Raw genomic sequence first — 23,856 nt, 5'->3', positions numbered from 1 at the left:
TATAGAAAAAACTAGTACAACAAGTTTTTCTAACTCAAAGTATCCATAACTCGAATAATGTACTTGACAAATAGAGGTTTGAGATCGGCATTATTTTTCAAGCTTATTTTTAAACATACATATACTCTTAAACATCTATAAACTTGGTTTAATGTTTTTAAGGTTTTAATAATAAATAAAAATTATATTTTTATAAACATTTATTTGTTATACATTTTGTAAATATAAGTGGGTAAAATAACAGCTGAATTTTGTTGCCTACTTTTAGGCCCACATATTTATAATTTCAAAAACTCCATTTGGTAACCTAAAAACTTTATACATCTTGACTATACAAATTCTGTTTAATCAAAGGTTCAGAATTCGGAATAAAACAAGTGCTTTACTTATATGGGATATAAAACCCAAAATCCTGATAACATTTTGAAATTACCAAGGACTTCAACATTTTGGAAACGGGGTGAAAAAGTACCTGTAGTACAGGGCCAAAAGGCCTATCAGTTGGCCGACGAGCCTATCCCAACAACTGATAAGGCGGCCGAAAGAGCGGGAGAGTTACGAGCGGGCCGCTCTTCGGCAGAGCGAAACTCTCCACTGGGCTAAGAGAGCGCAGCAACGGGACTTCGTGTTGGCCAGGAACCAACGAGGAGGCCTTCGGGCGCTGCCGCTGCCTTGGCTATGACGTAGTCGCTGCCGCAGCTACCGCCGCTGCCGCTGCCGCTGCCGCGACCACTGCCTCTGCCTCTGCCGACGGCGGCAGCGGACGCTTGCTGCTGATAAACAGTTTTCGTTTATCATCAGTTTGTCGATGGCACAGCGCGCAACTGGACGTACTTTCGCATCTTGCCACTGGCATCCAGCGCCGACCCGCGTTTGCCACTACTGTTGCTGCCACTCCTGTGTTAGCCCAATCAGTACCAGTATACCAGTGTTGGTGTCCCTGTGTGCGCGGCCGCTGCGGGTGTGTGCGTGTTGGCCAACTTTAAACGCTCTTATCAGCGCGCGTGTGAAGCATGAGCTTGGTGCAAACAAAGTTTTGGCGGCATTTTCAATTAATGGCGGTGCCAGCAAAGGCCATCGAAAACTGCACAAAAAGTAGCATAAAGGAAAACTGAAAGACCAGCGTTAAATGAACTTTAAAATAAATACGTAAGTAATTGAAACTTTTAAAGAAATAATTTAAAAGTGGCAATAACTAAATATATGAAAATGTACAAGTCTTAAAAAGAAATAAAACATTTTAAAAGAACAACAGGAAGCTACATATAAGAAGAACAAAAGAAAGTTTAACGAAATATATTTTTAAAGCGAAGGCTAGAAAATTCATACAGAGAATCAAGTGCCTGACAGCTAACAAATTAAAAAACTTAAAATTTAATAAGTTTGCATATTAGTACATATGTCCGTGTTTAATTAGGTGTAAACCAATTAACGGGTAATGTTTAATTTGGTGGAAAATAAAAAAACATATTAAGTTGTTGCCAAGTTAGTAATAAAAAAGGAATTAGTGAAAAATCTATTAGGCCTAATAAAATAAAAGTTTTAATGTGGCAAAAGGGTAAATAAATAAATTAGTGAAGCTACTTCGCGAGTTTAATCAACAAAGAATTAAGAAATGTCAATGATATTTAAATTGTAAAAAATAATATACCAATGGGCACCAAAGGTTTTTCATAGAAAGTTTTCAAAATATTTAAGGCTACTTTAACAAGTAGAAAGCAGAACCTTACGAAATGAAAACTTCAATTTAAAGTATTCGTCCACATATGTCCTTAGATATCACATCTAGTCAACTTTAGTTCGTAATCTGTTCTATCATTTATAATAAATATATAAATATATCAGTTGAGCAAAAAGCATAAAATTTTGGGCGAATTAGAAAATGAAAAAGTAAATATTTTGCAATAAAAGCTTCGTGCTTTTACATATTTGCGGCACAATGATTTGAGCTAATTAAACGAGCTTAAAATGTTTTTGCCGAATTTTACGATTCCGATGGCCTTTATGATATTGTTCTAACTTCGTCTAGCTGTGGATGTATTTAATTTGGCCGGGAACATTTTCATGCATATTTGATTGGCAGCCGCGGCGGCATAATTCATTTCACGAAATTTTCCATTACTCACTCGGTTCACAAAATTGCACAAGCCAACATGGAGAAATTACGAAAAATGCGCTGCGACTTGAAAAGTCAAAAATTATGTAAATGCAAAACATTTTGTGTTGCCCTATGCATGTAAACAATTTTTTGCACCATTATGCGCCATCAAGTATGCAAAGATATGTTGTTCCAGAGCTCGCAGGTAGTCTGCCCCTCATCCAGTGCCATCCACCTGCCAGGATCAGAGTTGGGAGGGGAAAAGGGGGAGGGGTTGGGGCATGGGCAGGTTGGACAGGTAGTCACTCACCTGAGTCGCAGGCTGCGGGCGGCTTTTGACATGCCAGCCAGCGTGTAGAACATCAGAATGTTTAGATTTATGTGAGCCAGTGACAGCTGCAGGCGGAGATCCAGATTTTCGAGCAGGCCGAGGCGCAAGGATGTGGCCCCTAAGCCGCTCCTGCTAATCCTTCAAACTGTGCAAATAACTTTTGGCAGTTCTCGGTTCCTTTGGCGCACAAGTTGAAAGTTTTCTGTGATGTAATCGCATTTGCCCCGGCTGTCTCTTTAATTAAATTTAAGAGACTGACAAAAAATAAGCACAGCCGCCTGCCTACCGAGCGTGCAATATTTAACTTTCGAGTTTTGCATTCAATTCACGCACCAAAACTTGGTCAACACACACTCGCCCCCGAACACACACTCAACCAAGATCCTGAACACTGTTTCTTGGCTCAATTTTACTCCGAGTTGGGCAAATCCCCGGCATGCTTTTAGTAGACAAAATATGCGCCTTTGGCGCTAAGTTTTTCTCGGCGACATTTGTTACTTTTATTTACGCACACGCAACGAGCACTGGGCGAAAAAGTATTGATTTTTTCGAATGATTTGGCAATACTTTGTTTTTATTGCACTAAAATGTAAACTCTTTTAGAGGATGTTAAAAAAATATTTACATATTTGACAATTCATTCATTGACAAAAAGCAATTTTATTATTATTGCAGCAGCACAACATTTATCAAATCAGTTTTGCTTTTAACTTTACAACAAATATTTACATTCTGCATTCTTTGTTTTACTATTATAATACCCAATCAAAAACAATAAAGTTGGTTTAATAGCTAGAAAAAGTGTAAATGAACATATTATTTATCCAAGTCAATAATCGTTTCTCCCATAAAACAAGCTAAACTTTTGACAAAATAATATTAATTTACGACTGGGGCTATGAAAAAACTTGTAGAATAACAGGATAAAAAAAATGTTAGCTATTTATTATTTATCATTGATGTCATTCTCAATTGATTTCAAATCGTGTTTTTTCCCGTGCATTTGTTCTCCCCTGGCAAATAAGATTAACGTTTCCAGTGAAGCCGTGGCTCAAAGTAGTGAGCCCCATAAAAAGCATGGAGCGGTGGGGACCTTAACCCATGCTATTACCGAAATATAAACCACAGTCAACGAGGCACACACATGCCCGAGGTGTTTCATTCATCATCAAGTGGCAAAGTGGCACGTTCCGCTCTCCAGCACCGTCCTTATACCGCCAGACATCCGACTCCCTTAATGTGCAACTTTTCCTATATTATGCGAACAATGTTTGAAACTTTGGCTGCCTTTCGGGTCCCAGATCTAATGCACAGGCCCTTGGGCCAGGCCATCCTACTCTCACTCTGCATAATTTAGGGTTTAAAATTTTTTATTGCCTACATTTGGGCGTCGGCTGCGGCAATGAGCCGGGTTTTATGAGTCAGTCGGTGAGCTGCATTAATCCCCTGCAGCCATCAAATGGGCTCAGCGGCCAACGTGCTGCGGCATAAATTAAACAATTGCCATGTGTTTGACCAGCGGCGAATTACGCATACGCCGCGTGGTCCGCCCAGAAAAACTCAACAACAGAATAGGACTTCCACTTCCTCGCTGGCAAAGTCGCCACGACTGCTTAGCCTAAGACTCGCTCCATCCAGCCCTAGAATTGCTTAATATTAAATTCGGCACTGACCCAGAAACTTTTAAGCAGCTTAAATGTTAATTAATTTCAAAAAACAACAAAAGTTTCGCAAATGGAAATGGAACTGTCAACGTTTTTGGGGGTAGATTGTGTACCTAAAAATGTACAAGATATATATTTGCGCGGCTACATCCGACTCCATTAACATTTAATTTTCGCCGGCGCTCCATTTTAATGTGAAAGCCACTTCAACTTTGAGTCGGCTACGGCGAAATAAATTACAATCAAATGGCTGCGCCAGCCAGGAAAATGTGCGGCCGCAGCAGTAAAGTTTAATATTTCTGCCTTTAAAAGGGAGGAATTATTAAAAAATTGTGCAATAAAGGGGAAAGGACTGGCAGGACGAGAAGGACGAGCAGGTCGAGTTTGACGGGTGAAGCGAGACGAAGAGTAGACATTAACCTGATGCGAAACCGGCAGCAGCCGAAAAATGTTTAGTCGTAAACATATTAAAAGCTACTTTGCATAAACTTGGCCCGTCAAGGATTCGCCTTCTTATTTTGGAGACCCTGCTCCGCGAAGGGGACACATTGCCATTTGCGATTTATTGAAAAGGGAAAAGGAGCGGTGGCAAACGGCAGAAACCCATAAAAGCCCCGGAAAGGGGAAAATCGGAGGAAAAGCGAGGGAAAGCGAACAAAAGCAGATCCCAGAATTCTGACGGCCGCTTGACGACCTGACGAAGAGTCCTTAGATGGAAAGGTGGAGTGGGTCGGGGATGGGGTCACCGCCATTCACTCTTTATTAGGCTGGCCAGCTGACTGGCGAAAGGCTTCATTAAAAACACATTTCCAGCACCAATGTTTATGCCAGAGTCCAAAGTCCTTGATCGGCGAAATGCAGTGCCATCGATACAAATAAAGAGGCCAGCTGGAATTCAAATAGGAAAACTGCTAATATATTTTGCATTTGAAAGGCAGCTGTCAGCGTGGCAAGAGCAGAGCAAACTGAGCTGACACTAGAATGCGAATTTGTATTCAAACCGACTATAAGTGGGAAGACAGTATTAAATTCCGACGGGTATCGATAGAGGAAGTATTTTTTCAAGCTCAGATTGAAAGCTACAAGGATATTTCGGCTCTCTAGGAATTTAACTATTTCTATGGTGGACCTATTGAAAATAACATTAAGCATTCCTTCAATACATCTGAAAATTGAACCAAACAAAATAGTCTTTTCTGGAGAACAATTATTTGATGTACATTAGATCTTATAACGTTGATTTATTAGAACTGCACACAGATTATAAAAATGAAACTCGTTTTAAATCTGATTTTGATTTGTTCAATCGATTCGTATCTTTCTTTAAAGTAAAGATACTCATTTTGCTATTTTGTTACTATGATTATGTAGTTTAGTTTTGCTTTGTTTTTAATATAACTTTATTTCAAGCAGAAATGATTACATTTCTTATCTTATGAGAAAACATACTTCAAAACTCTGCATACTAAATATTAAATATGCAGCGAGCAGGGTCCAAAAATGTCCAACATCACTGTGCCATAAAAGCGAGCTCTCCTCATTTTGGACAAGTCCGAGTCCCGCATTTTTAAATTGGCTTTAAAGGAGGGCCCTTAGGTATAGTATACGTTTGTGTGCACTGGGAGCTTAGTTTATCAGAGCGGCAGCGGCGACTTATTTATATTTTGCCACGGCGTTTGCGTGTCAGCTGGTGTCAAAGCGGCTAAGCAAAATATTTACAATGCAACGGAGCGCGATAAAGCGGGTCGAAATAAACGGACGGGGCCGCCGAACTATGGATGCAAAGATAACGCCGCAGGGGTATAGATACGTCTGTCTGTGAGTACATAATCAAGTTTCAATTTGGAAACAACTCCGAGGAGTGTCTGGAATTTTAAGCGTATCTCGAACCGATCCGAATTGGCCTAGGACCCGCGTGTGTGTGACAAAAAAGGCGAAATAGAAAAACAAAATACAGCAATAAATAGGACTGGAATGAAAGCGAGATGGCAGCAAAGCCAGCGAAATGTACACAAAAGGCTGCATTTGACAGGGGGCAGTAGAACGCTGCCAGGACACGGAGGACATGGTGGAACCCATGGAAGCCACACACACATCAAAGCACAGGCTACACGCATCGATGGTCCTGCTGCTGTTCCTGCAGCTCATAGAGCTAGTAAACACACCGCAAAAAATAATATTTACATTTAATTATATTTATTTATATTTGTTTTAGTTATATCATATTTATCCTAAATGATTTGAATATTTTTTTTTGAATTAAAATATGATGTACCTAAGTTCAAAAGGTTTCAAAAAGCACACCTTAAATAAAGTGTGTGTGCTCAAAAAATATAAAATGTTTAAAAATTTTATATAATTATGGAAAAATATGATTAAAATTTTGTAGATGTTTTTTTTAATATTCATATCACTGTACCTGTTGGTTAATTAATAATTTTCATTTCATTTCTTTACCAAAAGGAATAATTAAGAATTAAAGAAAATCTCTATAGTATACTCTTTATTAAAACAGAAACATTATTGTTTATTACTTTGATTTAAGTGTTTTTAATATTTTTAATTCACTATTTAAAAAATATATATATTTAAAAGTAGGTACACTTTTGAAGACCCTTTTACTATAGCACTGGGCCCATAAAGGACATTTTCCTTTAAATAATAGAGAGATAATAGAGACCAACAAAAGATATTATTCTTTAAGATGTGAAACCACTCGCGTCTGATAAGAGTGGATTTAAGTTAATGACCTACTCAAGTGACATTTTTTCACGGTGCAATGGCCAGTTCATTATGCCACTGGAGCAGTTTAATGTCGCTTAAAGGGGCGCTGTTTTCGCGAAACAAAACCGCAAAATGTGGTGGACAGCGGATGCCTGGGGCGGTCGCAAGGGTTCTGGGCTGCGGACAATGGCCGCTCCACATTGCGACTGGTTCTGCGAGTTAGTGTGTGCGAGTGTTTGCATTATAAGCAATTTTCCATTTTTCGTTCCATTTTCCGACTCCGCTCCTTTAAGTTCTCGCTCGACGCTTTGTTGCACGCTGACAGGCGGCGACTATGAAGGCGAAACGTAATGAAAATGGCAACAAACAAAATAATTGAAATTTGGTTTAGCACAGAGCAGCAGCCGCAGAAGCCGAAGCAGCACAGAGCCATGGCAAAAAAATGGGAAAAATTGGCCAAATGAGAAGGAATGCCAGAACAAAAGGAGCGGCGGCAGACGGAGATGGCCAAAAGCGAGCGACGGCTAAGACGGGTCTTTAAAACCCGCAAAACGGAAAGAACCGGGGAGGAAAAACCTCAAGCAATAAGCCAAGGCGGGTTTCCCTCGGCCGGGTGGATAAATGGGGTTGGGGGAAAATGGGGAAAAAGGCGAGCAATGAGCAGGATGACAATGTCCTCGTATTGTGTGCAGATTTGTCAGTTGATTTTGTTTTTCCTTTTTATTCGCCTTTTTATACTTCTTTTTTTGTGTGCCCGTTGCTGGAGAAACTTCCTCGGCCGTTGCAAATTAAATTTTCCAATTCGCAACGCCCATTCTTTTGCCTTATTTTCCTCGCCTTCTGGCTTTGACTGCGACTTTGGGCGTATTCAATTTTCTAATTTCGTATAAATTTCCAGGGAAAGTGGAATTATCGTAACCGCAAACAGCAAGACCTGAGCTTTGTTGAAATTAGAAACGAGAAACCACCATCAAGAGTCTTAGGCAACTCTGGACTCGCAGAGTAATATGCTCTACCAAAAGGATAAGTCCCCGCAAAGGATATGTTCCTCGACGAAAATTTGTCCAATTTCTTTGCGTTGAGGGCAAATATGATACAAATATTTTAACCAGGCCAAAATATTTATCTCGCTTCTAATGCGACTGAGTCCTTCTAAGGATGCTTCGTTTCCAGGCTCACACACTGGCGCACACAAATGCAAAATGACAAAATAAATTCACTTCGCTTCGTGCCCAATTTTCCGGCCAGCAACAAAATGGGAGCATGCCAAAGTGAAAGCTGTGCAAAACGAGATTCTGAAACGGATCTGCTGCGATTTGAACTTGCCCAGCGTCTCAGCTTTCCCCCGCTTTCCCGCTTTTCCAACGCTTTTCCGCCACTGCCCCTTCACCCACTTCCACCTGCCCGCCAACACATTTACATTCGTATTTTGAGCTGGAGCTTGTGTTCGCTAGCATTTCCCATGCATAATTTAAAGCGTTGCCTGCTTTTCGGGGCGGCCTTTAAGGGAAAATCCGCGGTTGACCCAAGCGCACGTCCCGCATCTTCGACTGCCGCAGAGCGCGGCTAAAACCAGAGCAATTACTCGGGGATATATATACACCGTTTATTCGGCTAATTGCCGCCGTAACAGGTGCACGACCGGGGTCATTACAAATCCGAGTCTAATTGTTGCCAAAGGTAATTGCTTGTATCGATGCAGACATCTCATGTCCGCAGCTTGTCGGGCTAATTCCAATTGGGCTGGAAAATGGGGTTTACCTGCCCGCCCATTATTTTCCCTCATCAATTCCTCATCTTTGAGCCCAGCAACAATGCAGCCAGCATGCAGAAAGTGTTTTTCTTTCACCCCTTTTATCCCGTAATTTGGCACAAGTCTAAGGACCAAGCTGTTGACCTTGAGCTGTGTATGCGAGTGCCACGCCTATTGAAAGGCGCACGCCCTCAAAGCCACCGCCCATCATCATCATCATACATATACCGAATTTCTTGGCTTGCCATCAAACGCAGACTTTTTAATGGAAACGTGTTTGTTTTACCAAATGTAAAATGGCCAAAAAGAGAAAGAGCTCGTAAATTGCAATCCGCAAGGAGTGGGCCAGAGTGAGACGGCAGTAGCTTATGTCTGCCTGCAGCATATGTCAAAATTTAATGGCCGCCACACACACAGCGTACACACACCCGTATATGGAAGGAGTAGGGTGGAGCCGTAAAATTAACAAAACTAGAAGCACAAATTACACCAACAGCATCCACTTTCCCTTGGCTCCGTATTGTTGTTGCTGGCACAGAGTTTGACGCTTTCCCATCCGCACACCATATATACACATAAATATGCACAACTTTCGCTTCGATGTTTTATGGTCAACAAAACTTTTCGCTTTTTTATGGCCTGCCACCGAAAATTATGGCTAATAAATAAAGCACAAAGTAGATCGACCGCCGAAATACCCGTCTAAATGGGTGAGCAAATATTTTGTTATGAGAGCCAAACAGGGTGGCAATATTATTTAAATTATGTTCAACAAAAGAAAAAATCTGGTAAAAGAATGGTGATAGTAGTAGTAAAATAAAAATTTGTATCTCCAATGTATATCATATGATTTTATATATTCGTAGGTATTAAAAGCAGACAGTTTCTTATATATAACTATTTAATTTTAATTTACGCTCCTTTTTTTCATTTCATTAAAAAATATATTTTAAGCTTATATTTCACCATACGATACATTGTTATAACTGCAGGGATATTTTTTAACATAAACAAAAACATAAGTTATGATAGAAAACAGTTTTTAAGTAATTAGTTATACCATATGTAAAATAAAATGTAATCGAAATCGTATTCCAGTCCAATTTAAAATTTGTAATAGGTAAATTATAATAAATATTTATTTATAAGTGCAAGGATTTTCTTAAACTAAGTCCAAAGACCTAACCTAAGATAGAAAATGTTATTAAAGGAATTGGCATATCTATATCAATAATTAATGTAAACGAAATCCTTTTCTTCAGCCTGATCTACCCCAAAATTAAAGCACCTACCCCTTGTCATTAAATCAAAATTTATGACACCTAACTTGAGATCAGGTAAAGTTTTGTGCGACTTCAAAGGGAGTGCCAGCAAATGCAATGGCACAAGTTTGGCATTAATTGCGCCGCCAGCCAGGCAAAGACATTTGAGTTAATTATGCCTCGATTTCGCTGCGAGTAAACAAAGTAATTAAAAAGCAAACATGGCCTTGATGAAACCCTCACTCCTCCGCAGGGAGCAGATGGCAATTGTCGGAGATGCGAGGCGCCTTTGCCTAACTTATTTATGTTGGCAGACGGCAGCAAAGTCGGGGCACGCATTAATGTTAATTATTGAGGCAAGTGACAATTTGAGTGATTTCAGTTGGACAACAAAGCAAACGAGCTGCGAGCAGCAAAAACAATCAAGGACACAAACAGCGGCTGCCTGGCCATGCCAGCAAATCATTTTGACCAACACTTTTCGGCTTTGGCCAGGGTTGGGGGAAGTGTCCTGTCATTTGTTATCTGTTCACTTTGACATATAGCTACAACCAAAAGCATTTTCCCCGCACTCTAGCGCAGTGTTTCACGTTTTTATACTCTGCCAAAGGGTATTCTAAAATTGGCAGGGAGGTGATAATTTAATGGACATCAGTCTTTTTAGGCATTTATAACAAAATGCAATGTATAATGGGTGTATTTTAAATATTTTTGTATGTGTAGCCTTCTACAAACATGAAATATCCAAAAAAGGTTTTTATCTTGTATACGATATTCATAGGAACATATCCACGTAACATACATAATAACCACGGATTTTAAATCACTTTTTAAAATGTCACCTTAGGTGCCTAAAAATATGCAGTGAGTTTGAGTTTGAAACATATTGTTGCATACTTATAGACACCTAAAATAATTATTAGAAAAGATTGATTGAAACAAACGTATATTTAATCGCATTAAAATGTGATATAGGGGTATAAGAGCAAAAAATATAAGCGGCTTTCTAACTATTATTTAAAAGTATATGTGAAAACCATATTTTTCGTGGAAATATTTTTACCGGAAAGCGTACAAAAAGGTTCGGTTCGTGCAGGTTTATCTCATTTTTGCAATTTTTTTACCCTCTTTTATTGTATTGCGACAACGTGGCCGCAGCGTTTTCACGCGCAGACACATTGCCAATTACGCCCGCTCACAGCCCACATAAGCCCCCACCACACCCCCCGCACTGACGCACTCCCATATGCAGGATAGATAGATGGCAGGGGAAAAGCGGGAAAAGCGAGAATGAATCGTGAGAAATGTCAACACTGTGACATGGCAAAGTGGAAATGGTAATTGCGTGTTAATTGCTTTACGCGTTCCAAGTGCTTTCACCATTCGCACGGGCCTCACTTTTCGCGCCCGCCACTAACCTTAGCCCACCTGCCCTGAAAAGCCCGCTTTTCCCCCTCCTCCCCCTCGTCCAACACATGTTGGCAGTAGCCAGGCAACGCAACTAATCAATCTACCACTGCACTGCGCCCATGCACGAGATTCATCAATTTCCAGATGCATCCAGCATCCAGCATCGCTGCCTGCAATCGCAAACTGCGTTTGTCGGCATGCTTGGATCACGTTGCGTATGGGCAATGTGTGTGCGCCCATCAAAAGCAATTGATTTTCTAGCCATGGGGTGGCCGAGGAGTAGGAAAATCAGAGGCGTAACCGGTACTTTAATATTCAATCAATGCCGGGAATTCAAGTTGCGTTATGAACATTACTCAGAGACGTGTGAGCGCAGAACTTTTCCGAGTGTTTGCCATTTTGTCTGAATGCTTCGTTAGGGTAGCCAATAATTTAATCAAGAAATTCCAGGAATGTTTCATAAGCATATGTGCGGATAACTGCTGGGAAATTCCTAAAGTAAATATAAACATGTTGTGGCTGGCATGACTACGCAGTAAATGCTGTGCAGCAAAAACAAATAAGCATTTTTATGCGTTCATTTATTCAACGATGTAAGAAGTTTAAACTAGTCGAATTCACTTACAATCCGTTTATTAACATTATACTGTTAACTACCTGATTTTTTATTTAATATTTTAAGTATTTATATATTTAATTTGTATTTTTATTTAATATCTTCCCAAATTTACTCTGTATTAATTACAACATAAGTAAATATCTATTTGGTGTTAAGGACATTTATTGTTATTTACCTTCTTAGGCAATTCTTACCAACTCAAACAGTCAACTACATTTCTCCAGCATTAACAATGAAAAAATCATTCACGCATAAATTCATTAAGTACAACTGAGATTAGCCAGGAGCCATTTGGCTATTGACTTGTCCGCTTACCTGAACCCACTTGCCCTTTTCCCGGAACACATGAGGATATCATGGGGCGTCACATGTTGACATGTGTTGAACCCGTGCTCCCCTAAGAACGTTATGACTGTCAACATGTTTATTATTCACCTGTGCATGAGCACAGGGGCCAAGTTATTAAAACTTTGCCACATTACCGGAGAGTAAAATGCCGATGGAGGAGCAGCAGCAGCTCGGGACGAACAATTGGCAAACACATTTTGGTAGCAGGAAAAAATGTAATAAAAGTTCACAAAATGCGACGTGTTTGCTTAAGTATTTTCCAGTCCGCGGATGGGGAACATCTAACTCTTACCTCTGGCCGTGCTGATTGTGATAAATGCGACAAAGACATGTGTAAAATATGCTTCATGTGCGTTATTATTGCGTTTTATGGTCCTTGGGGAGGTGGAAAGACCCGGAAAAGCACACCTGTTTTTCCCGTGACAAACGCATTCCACGATGTCGCTGCTGACTTGTCGAAATGTTTGCCAAGTGTTTGGATATTCTTTTGCCTGCAAAGATATTTCACGAATGGCAGGAATTCTCCTTTAATTATAAGTACTTCCACTCCATAAGTATTTCCACTTGAGTGGCGACCTCACATGGATCACTGCCGCGGTCCCCGGGGTGGGAAGTGAGCATTCGAGAGTCGGAGGGGCTGGCAAAAGTCATCTATCCCCACGGTCGCATAACCCATAACTGGGAGCAAACATCGGCGGGCAGAGCACACAGGGCCATAATCAAAGGAAGCCTCAAAAAAGTAAAAATAAAAAGTACAGGGAAATAAACAGAACGGATTCCCTAGAGTGGGGCCCACCGAAATTGGAGAGGAGTAGAGTTTCACAACTCGAATTGTTTACGCAAAATACGCGCACTCGTTATGCAGACAACTCACAGATTTGAATATATATATTTTTATGTACGTACAAACACATAAGCCAAAGAAGACATAAAGCATGTTTGCCTGGCATAAACGCAGAAGTTAAGCCAAAAAAAAAAACAGAGACACACAGACAGATGAAAAGGACGATGAGCCAAACATTTTAATAATAGCAGAAAAGGCTGAATGCCCAAAAAACTGAACCACGGCCCAACTGCCTCCCCCGTTTCAAAGGGGTCGGCTTGTTTATGATGGAAGCCCCAAGTCAATCCGCCCCTTTACATTTACCCATCCACTTCCCTTAAAACCCTTTTTCTGTGTGTGATTCAAAAATGGTTTGTAGTCCGTCTTTTGAGAGATTTCCCGCTTCGCAAAGAGCTTTAGACCAGCTGCAATAAAACCGAGAGACCATTGGAATTCCCACAGACCTACTTAAGGCCTACCTGCCTGTCAGGGCTTTAAAGCGGCAATAAGCTGAATCTATAAGGATTTTACTGGAAATATATTGGTAGTAAGTATCTGCCTTCATAAAAACGTAAAAGCGCTGTCTTGGCTTGATAAAATATGTCAGTTGAGTAATTTTAGCATTTTAAAATCCAAATAGAATTTGTCAAGGGATTAAGTACACTAAACTAAAATGTAGCTTTTAAGAAAAATTTATAAAAAAAAGAAAACCCTTAAATAACCAATGTACTCCTATAAAGTACAGGCAATGACAGACTGCTAATTTCTTTCGTGTAATATTCAAACCTTTATGCCATACGTCATGTTACGTTTGCACGTTACCTGGAGAAATACCTGGAAAAGCTTTGACTACGTTCTGTATGCACATTTTCCGCTCCCTTTTCGAGCATAATCAATTAAGCAAAGTGCACTCGACTGCGTGGGGAAAAGGCAGCTGGCGGAGAAATGCAAATAAATGTGGAAGGAATTTGGCAAAAGGCATACGCGGCGTATACGCAATGTGAGAGCCACTCTACTCTTTTTTTACTCGCTTGCCTCTTTTTTCATTTGAATTCTGCTCGCATTTTTTGTTCGCAGCACTTAAGGCTGCCATTTCATAAAATAAACCATTAAAAGGAAACAAGCTGAAGTGGGCGAAAGCCCCATTAATTGCATTTTAATTAATTTCTGTTCCCCTGCACTCCCTCGAATGCTGCATATGTAATTACTGCTGCTGGAGCGTTAATTGCTCCGACCAGGTAAGCTGCAAGCTGCGGCTCTTAATGCACACCGTCTGCACTTAGCTTGAGTATATAGTCCGCACACACATGCCGAATGTATGACAGCTCTGTAGGTAGATCCATTTGGAGCTAAATTAAAGTCAACTTCTGGTATTTGCCATTTAACTCGCCACTGTCCAAACACAATGGCTTCCATTTGGCTTCGTTCTTGCACTTGGACTTAGACTGCCGGTCAAGGTCCCGACATTTGGCATTCATTACCGCCTGCCAGTCTTCTTCTGCCTGGTCTTCCGTTCCTCCGTTGCATAATAATGCGATTAAAACTGTCAAGTCAAGTGCTCGAGCAACAGTTGCAGTTCCCCGGCCAGAAAAAACAATAACCAGGTGAACCAGGGCCAGTAACAGAGCCAAAAGTAATGCCACGGCTATTGGAGGGCCCAGCAGAACTGAACCAGAGCCGCAAAGCTCTTCGAAGGCTAGACTACTACTATGCTCTCCAGCAGTCCATGCCCCTTGGCCACGTCGAGCAAATAAACAAACAATTAAAAATAAAAGCGCCACAGAAGATAGTACTGCGGATGCGGAACTCGCCACCAGGCTCACAACGAAACTGGGATGTGCTAACAAAAAGGAAGTTTTGTTTAAGTTTCAGGAAGGCGAAACTGTGTGCTTATACAATTCCGAGCTCAAAACTTAGTTAGTTTAAATATATAAGTATTATACAATAATTCCCAACCGATTCTAGTGTTCCTTGCATGGTAAAACCTTCGATTGCTGAGTAAGTTAGTTAGTTCCGAGTTCGACTTAACTTGATATTTTCAAACCTAATCCATTTCTTTTTTAAATGCTTTAAACAAGTTCAAGATTTTAAATAGTTTTCCTAAATCTTTGACATTTAGAAAACTATCCTTAATTTTAGAATCTAAAAAGTAATGTAAAAGTAATTAAAGAACTGGATTTGCCATTAACTGTTTTAAAGAAAGTTTATGAGTTTTTCAGTTTCAATGGCTTTTTTGCTTAGAAATATTTTTAATATTCATTGTTACTCAATTAAACATCCAAAACATGTTAAAAAATGTTATTCATGTTAAAAAATACTATTTATAATATAAATATAAATTTTATATTGCCTCCTAACTTGACGAAACATAATCTTGATAACTCCTGTAATCTATCAGTGACATATCCCCTTATTATTTTATTTAGGATTGCCCTAACCCCACAAAATACCTATGTTACGCCTTCAAAGGGAAGCAGCTAGTGAGAATACCTATCGCATAAGTGTTGTGTCTGTTCTTCCCTACTTTCGCTTTGTGAGGGTTTTTCTCCCTAGTTTTCCTCACTTTTTTCGTAGCTTGCCAGGTAAACAGAGAAGTGGCAGCAAGCTATACACACACACAGGTGAATGTGTTGAGCCAGCAACTTAAAGTGCGTAAATGAGTAAAACACACACACAGGCGCAGGGGGCGCAAATGGGGGTGGCGGGAACAACAACATAGTGTGGCCCTTATTATGCGTATACTTAACATTTATTTCTGCCAGACAGACTGCCTGTGTGTGCGTGAGTGTGAGAGGACCTGCTCTACACACACAGAGCACCAAATCACTGAGAAAGAAACACAGATAGGCACACACACACACAATCGGGGCAGAGCATAAATCTCATCGTGCATTCATCAATGTCAAGCCGCAAGTTTGCTTTTCATTTGTTATGGCTTTGCCGCTTGTTGGTGTGTGTGCGAACTCGCAGCTGTGTGCGTTTATATCCGTGTGTGCGTTGGTTGTATTGTTTAGCACATAAAATGCCAGTGCCTGCATAGAAATTTTTACGAGAGTGGTTCAATAAAGTTGGCAAGAAAATAAAATAGCAGCAGGAAAAGTGAAGATAATCAAAAGCTTGAAACTAAGATAAATCTGACTGCCAATGGAAGTAATTGCATGATAAAAGAGCAATTGGAAGCACAACAATTAAATTAAGTTTTGCAAGCAAAAGGACTTGGGTCAAGTGGATTGGCTTTGTAGATATGCCAATATAATCGAGCAGCCCTCGTTCATGGGCTTACGTTTGAGGACGTTCATTGTTCTGCCCCCTTCCTCCTGGCCATTCGCATTTGGGCCAGCTTATACTTATTCTCACATCATGCTGCCATTTGCTGGCCAACACACACTCTTACCAACGCCTTGAACTTCGGCTGGGAACTAGCTAAGGTGGAGGCTGGCTTGTGTCGGGTCTAGTGCTCAAGCAATTGATTTGCATATGCCCACTCCCCAGATCCCCGAGTTCTCTGGATCGAAGCACACAAACAACAAGTGCTACAGAAATGGCTGCCTCTTAAAACTTCATGGCATTGGCAGTTAAAATGACAATTGCCGAGCGCAACTGTTCATAAACATTGAGTGCAGCTTGGCAACTGCAACTACAGCATCAGCAAACAATGACAAGGCCATCCGAGGGGTGGCTAGTGGGTGGTGCGGGCGGTGCGGGCGGCCCTGGCTGCACAAGTCGATTTTATTTAATTGCGCACAGCCACAAAATGCACTCCGCCTTTAGAACGCCCCGAAGCCCCACCACCCAGCACCCAACAACCTCACCTCACCCCACATTGTGCACCCAATATTCTGGTTTTACGAGCGTCGGGCGCCAGATTCAAAGCAGCCCAGCTATCGCCTCCGTCGACATGAGCGCACACACATTATGGAGCTCAACAGCAGAGATCTCCCGCCGGACCTACACCGAAAACAATAGTCAAGAGCAACCAATAATTCTACACTATTGAGTATCGACTTGGCGTCGACAAGATGAGTGTTAAATTAATACTTTCCCTAGTATTCTATTTATATTAATTGACTCTTTAATATAGAAATCAAAATGTAGAGTATAGACTTTATATTATTTATACTTTTAAAACAACCAGCATTTAATCTTAGCATTCTGTTTTTTTTTTGGGTGTAAACTAAAAAAAAGTGGGTTACAAAGATTGATTACAAATATATACTTCAACAAGGCTCCAAATGAAAATTGAAAACGTATTGGGGCCCTAAAACATCATGTTAAAATATGGTGGAGCGGTTTTTAAAATGTTTACTTTGGCACATTCAAATGCAAAGCTTTTTTGTAAGAATATGTAGCATTGCTGAAAAGTAAACAAATATTTTTTTAATACTCACCACTTAAAAATGAGTTTGGAAATGTTTTTGGCCACCTTTATTAGACACAAAATAATACAAAAATTAATATTTTTATTAATTTCTAAGGTAGAATGATCCAAAAAATGACCGCAATCGTTATGAAATATTATTTTTTCTTTTATTATAGCTTTTCAAAAGTATTGGCAACCTTCTCATGCTCTATGAAGTCTTTTTTTCTGTGCACCCTTGGTAACCGAAATCAGTTGACAATGTCTGGAATGAAGCCAAAAGCAGGGCAGTTTTGCAGGGCCTCGATTTTCGCTGGTTAGGATTGGCAATCACCGAACTGGGGAATCGGACTTGGCCACTCTGCTAAAACGATTGTAGCTGCCCTGTCCTGCGGCTAGATGTCTGTACTTAAAGTTGACTTTAAGAGGTCCCGAGCAGGTGGTGTTTCACTCTGCACTTTCATTTTCAAGCACATGCAAATGAGTCGTGGGGTCAATGTCGATGGCTGATTTGGCCTCCGGCAAGTGATGGCTTCGCACCCCGAGTTCGTCGATTCAATTGAAATGTTTCGCAGCCAACAAGCTTCAAAACAGCCGGAAGCGCAACTCACTCGAGTCATTTTCTGGGGCTACCTACCCGAAACAAAGAAAAACCAAGGCGGCAGCAGGAAAAACCTGAAGTCCCGAAAGAAAGTATAACAAGCAAGACAGCAAATCATTTGTAAACACTTGAGCACGAGGAGCGGAGCGGAGAAGCCAAAACACAAATCAAAAGATAAACGGTCTGCCGGGGAGGCAAAGATGAAAAATTGAATTGGCCTGGCGGGACATTGGCCGAGGGACCAGGACACGGTATCGTATCCCCGGACTCGGGACAGCATGTTGCGTAAATAAAGTGCGAATTTCCAAAAGCTGTGCAGACAAATGAGCGACCACTCAAGATGACAAGTGACCGTCCATGATCGAGGGCGGCGGGAAAAGCGATGAAACGGGAAAGCTGGGAAAGCTGGGAAAACTGGGAAAACTGGGAAAACGAGCGCCGTGAGCAGCTGCCCAGCGCCATCTGTTAGCGTCAAACATATGAGGGAAGCGAAAGTGGAACGATGCCTCGGGGGTTATGCCAATGAAGCTCTGTCGTTGGGATGGACCCAAAAGAAAAAAGTCTTTGCAATATAAAACACAGCGTCGAGAGAACGAAACGAAATTCCCCAATAGCAAATTGAAAAAAATTCCTCAGAAGCGGAGCAAAAAGTTTGCCATATTCGGGGAAGAAACTTTGGGCTCTGCTTTAAATGTCGATAAAAGTTTCCTGGACGCTATGGTAATAATATTTTCCCCAACCCCCTTCCAATCCCATCCAGAGTAAAAAGTCCTGCGGGCTGCCGTTCCTCGCTTAATCTGTTGGATTGCTATTTTCAATAACGATTATTAGCCGCATCCAGCGGATACGCGGAATCTCCCTCGGGTTCTTCTGTTGCTTACTGTTGATTGAAATATTCAACATATTTAGCCTGGCCTTGGTGGCGCAGAAAACTTAATTAAATATATTAAAAGCTGATTAATAACAAAATGAAAATCAAACATCAGAATGCCGGGGATGGAGCATTTCCTCATTAATATTAACAACTTAATTAAAGCCAGCGCCACCCCAATTTTCCGCCCACCGAGTTGTCCACCGTCTGGGCCGATTATATTTGCAATTATGCAAAGTAGCTGCTAGTTGGATATTGTGGCCGTTGTATTCGTGGGCGGGTCGGGGCGGTGCGGGGGCTGTCAATGCGTGCGCAAAGTTTAATATTAATAAATTTTTAATCAAAGCCCTCGCCGGGGCGTCAACCTGTGTGAAGTGGTTGCGGTGCTGCCGGCGGCTCTTTAAGGGGTCAGTGGGTGCGATGGAGGTTTCCGCGGTGGCCAGGTGTCTGACAGACCGCCTGCGGTGCAGGTGGCTCAAAGGAGGAAGCACGGACTGTCCGTCAGTACAGCGGTCAAGCCAATTAAGACAGCTTCTTTTACAGAAACTCATGCATTAAATGGATTTACAGGACTTAAAGAAGATGGAGGCCAGAAAAAATACGATACATTCAATGTGCGTGCTGTATTTGCTAGAGAAAAATGGCTCAAGCTAAGTTCAGATACAAAATATCGTGCACATATTGTCAAGCAAAGTCCCTAATTGTTTCTTTCTGTGCTTTATGATTATTTAGTATAGGTAATTTGATACTAATATATTTTCGTGTATTAAAACACGATTTTCATGCACAATTAATAGGCTTATCGATTTATACCTAACTTTGGTTTTGTATAAATGTTTCGTAACTAACCTTGGATCTATGAAAGTCGGATTTAAAAAAGTTACCATAAAATCCGACGTCTTTACTTTATATTACTTTAATTCTTTAAAAAAATCGTTATTATTCTTTTGTGAACATCCCCATATCCTTAAAGTCAACGCAAATTTGTATCAATATACAAGCAGAAACTCCTGCTGACTTTGCCTGTATTAAAAACAGATTCAACACCACTTTTCACCCCTTCAAAATCAAAGCCCCCGCCATTTGTTACACGTTTATTTGCATGAGAAAGAAATCACGTCGCACACGTGGCCGACACACAAATCTCTGAGCCGCTGCTACCTTTATACATACATAACCATCTTGGCACTGGCACACATATTCATACATCTTTTTTATTTTCGTAAATTGTGCGCAAAAGCGTAAAATCATCTTTATAGGGGAGGTGTCTGCCTTGGGTTTGGGCCTTCTTGTCTGCTGGCCATCTTCAGAAGAGCGCTCACGTTGCTGAAGCGGCGTATCCTTTGAAGGAGTATCATCTCCGTGCAGAGGCGACTGTGCAAAATAATTATGGGAGGGGTTTTCCGTCTAACAAATAGTATTCGCTCCAGTTCCAGGAATATTAAATATAATACTTACAGAATAAAAGTCTATAGTCAAAACATTTTTTTGCAATTTTTTGTAAATAAGCAAATATTTTAATTGCTTAAATTTATATTAACCAAATTTAATAAAAATAATATTTTACAAAATATATAGGAGTGTGCCACAAAAATCACTAGGGCTAAAAAGCTTTTAAATGCCATTTTAGGTGTCGAAAAGTATGCAGTGAATAAATAAGTCGTCCTTCGAATATATTGTTGCATACTTTTGGACAAAAACACATTAAATTTCAAAGTATTTTCAAAAACCTTGACATTTTTATTGTACCCACAATTATAAAACAGTATAAACTACAAAGTAAGGTTTATACCCGGAAACACATATAAATGTGTTTAAAATAATTTATGCCTTAGCCCAGAAAACCCCTTTTGGCGACCCTGTCTTTTGTTGTGCCGGGACTAATTGATCGAGGAGTGTGGAAAGTGGCCGGCACACCCCTCAAAGTTGCTGCCTGCGAGCTGAATCATGCATAATGCAAAAAAGCGGAGAGCACAGATGCAGCTGCAGCATTACCTGCATATCGCAAAGGGAAAGTGCCGGTGACAACGGGGAGAAAGGGGAAGAACAGAAAGCATGTCAAGTTGTGGCACATTTAAAATTTATGCCAGACTTTCTCACACTCCGTCGTCGCTGGTAAAAGGAATGGGCCTGGCTACTGGCACACGCACAAGGCTCATAAATTTTTATTGTGTGGCAAAGATGGCCCACCAACACCAACCGACTCCCATTCCTCAGTTGGCTAACCAAAGTAAACAAAAATCCGTAGCACAGTTTTGGGCGCGCAGAAGGGAAACGAAGTCCTTTGGACAGGATATATCGTGGAGCGGGCAATACACAAAGTAATGAAGCAAAGTGCCTTCGCACGCCATTCAGCGCAAAATCAACTGGTCGAACAACGGAGTGCACTTGCTGGAGTTCAGTTTTTCCTGTTGGCCGGGACCCGGCGGCAAATAAATTCATTTCACTGTCTGGAAAACGTCGAGCATCGCATCGGGACTGACGTATGGACGTGGACGGATGCCTTGGCCTAGACATGGTGCAGGAAGTGTTATTTAAATGCAGGATATTGTATGAGGAAATTTATTATCGTGCCGCCGTCCTGACATTAAGGAAAATATTGAGATATTGTATATACGGGCGTGAGCTGCCAGACAACGATGCTCAAAAGTAATTAAAAGCCAACAATTCCGGGTCATATATTTTATTACGGGCTGAGGCGTTGTTGTTTAAAATTCCTTTAATTCATTCAGGACCCCAAAAGCAACTTAAATTCCCGCAGAAATACACAGTTTAAATATTTGATAGGCTTGTGGTAGCATGCATCACGACTTCTGGTTGTATCGAAATATTTAATCGAATTACAATTCTATTTGATGCTCGACATGGCCAACATTTGTTTTAGCATTTGTTTGTTCTTTTGGCTACATATTTATATTTTCACTGACCAAAGCTTTAAGCCAACCAAAAAAAAGAGCAGCTCTTTTATCCGTTCGATTTCATTGATAGGCAATGGAAATGGGAATTTATCCTTAAATTGTTCGGCATTTTCCGCTAACATAAAATGGATAAGTTTGAAATAGTTAGGACTTTAGCTTCTAACAAAAATGTAATACCTCTGTTATAAATCAAACAATTTGAAAATTAAAAAAAAAACCTTTTTTACACCATCATATATCTACACCATCATATATCTATCATACATGCGAAATCACCGTTTGTATATACCCAGAGTATCCCCAGCTTCGACTTTTGCCAGCTGTGTTTGCTTACTTGTTTCAAGCTCTATTTTTTCAGCTTTGGCGCAGATAAAAAATGCATTGAATGTTATTTATTTCACGCCCGCGTTCAGAACATGAAATAAGCTGGAATTTAAATATTTGCATACTTCCTATGTCCTCGTTTATTTGCATTGTTCAACATGGGTGGGAAATGCACGGATAAGGAGGGGGTTGTAGGATGGGTGGCTGACAATTTGTTTCTCTGGTGAAAAGCTTGCGCTTGAATAATTGAACAAAAGCTGTTGGCAATTGAATATTAATGAGCAATTAGCGGAGGACCCTTGACAAAACACACAAACTAGCAACAACAAACTAAGCCAAATGCAATTCGCATGGTCAACACGGCGTATGGGCAATATTTATGGGAGACGCACACCCAAAAGAGCCATAAAACATGCCAAAGAGTTAACCAAGGTGCCAACACAGACTCGAGCGATATAAATTATTTGCAGCAGACTGATTGGCAAAAGCAATTGCAGGCGGGCAGGGGAAATGGAAGTGGAAATGGAAAATGGGAAACAAAACTGGGCTAGCAATCCAACCGAAGCTGAAGCTGCTGCTCTATACGTACGAGTATATAGAACAGCTGCAACCGCAAAAGAGTGAGCTGTGAAAGGCGGGGGGAAATGCAGAGGGGGAAAGCCGAGAGGAAAAACTAAAAGGGGGCGGGACAAGGAGGCCAATGAAAGGCCGTTCAGGATATGGGAACAAGGCGCAAACACTCGACTGCAAAGATAGAGAAAAATGGCGCATGAAATGAAGCGGAAATGGTGCAAAAAGGAACCCAGCAGCAACAACAACAACAAGGCTGAGACGGGGCGAAGCGGAACCGGAAGTGGGTCTAGGAATGTCGAGGAAACGGGAAGGGAGGAAGTGGAAGGGCGGTGGGCAGCCACTTACAGAGCTGAACTAATATGTACATTAGTATCTTTTGAATGCATGCGAACAACTGATAAATGTCTGGTCATGTCTGCATCTTCACACACACCAGCGCACACCCACTGCACTTCTCCTCTGCGGGTGTGTGAGTTCGTGGTGAATGAAATCGAGCGTCGCATAAAAAATGCATGCCATTTATTTTACTTTATTTTAGTTTGGCCCGCCACCATCCGTTTTCGCTGAGCCTTTTCCATATACAGCAAACAGCTGGCATTGGCAAGGGGCAAACAATGAGACATTGCTTTGGCTTGCATTCGGAAAACTGCACTTTGATGGGCCTCAATCCCACCCTCACATCGCCTACACAGTTGCAGCAATTTTGTCATGTGCCATTGGGGGGGTTGGGTTGAATAGTTCCGCTAGAATAGGTGAACAAGTGACTTGATTCACGATATAATAGTTCCTCCAATTTGCTAAAAAGCCGACTTACCTCTTCAAATTACGATTCAGCTGCTTGTGGTTCTTCACGTAAGTTATACTTAAATAAATTATGCGGTTTTTATGATCTCACCAGCTTTACAAGGTCTAATAACTTATGAAAATTATAAAGTATTGATTGGGAGGACTAGCCAAGTCGTTCTAGATTGACCTGTTGTCAGTAACTATCCATTGTATATTTGATTTGATTTTATTTCTCTACACCTACATACATGAAGAGAATCAAAACTATCGCGCTGTTGTTTTAAAAGATAATATACCCTCTGTCTGTCTGGCGCCCACATTTTTAAAGTTTTTTTAGGGTACATTTAAATTGATTTTAATTCTCTATACCTATCTTTATTTCGAGAATCGAAAA

The 23,856-nt window shown here is 40.8% G+C and overlaps 1 protein-coding gene across 1 annotated transcript in view; it reads left to right on the top strand.

Annotated features, from left to right (window-relative positions):
- The first annotated feature begins 812 nt into the window (after window positions 1-812).
- The window catches only part of 5-HT1A (5-hydroxytryptamine (serotonin) receptor 1A), a 65,271-nt gene continuing 42,227 nt past the window's right edge, over window positions 813-23,856 (top strand). The window contains exon 1 of the mRNA XM_017085684.4: window positions 813-1,149. The gene's annotated coding sequence lies outside the window, so the exon portion shown is untranslated. The remainder of the gene's footprint in view (window positions 1,150-23,856) is intronic.

Source organism: Drosophila suzukii, chromosome 2R (genome assembly GCF_043229965.1).
Source record: "Drosophila suzukii chromosome 2R, CBGP_Dsuzu_IsoJpt1.0, whole genome shotgun sequence".
Classification (NCBI taxonomy): Eukaryota; Metazoa; Arthropoda; class Insecta; order Diptera; family Drosophilidae; genus Drosophila; species Drosophila suzukii.
This window is presented reverse-complemented; position numbering and strand designations above follow the sequence as displayed.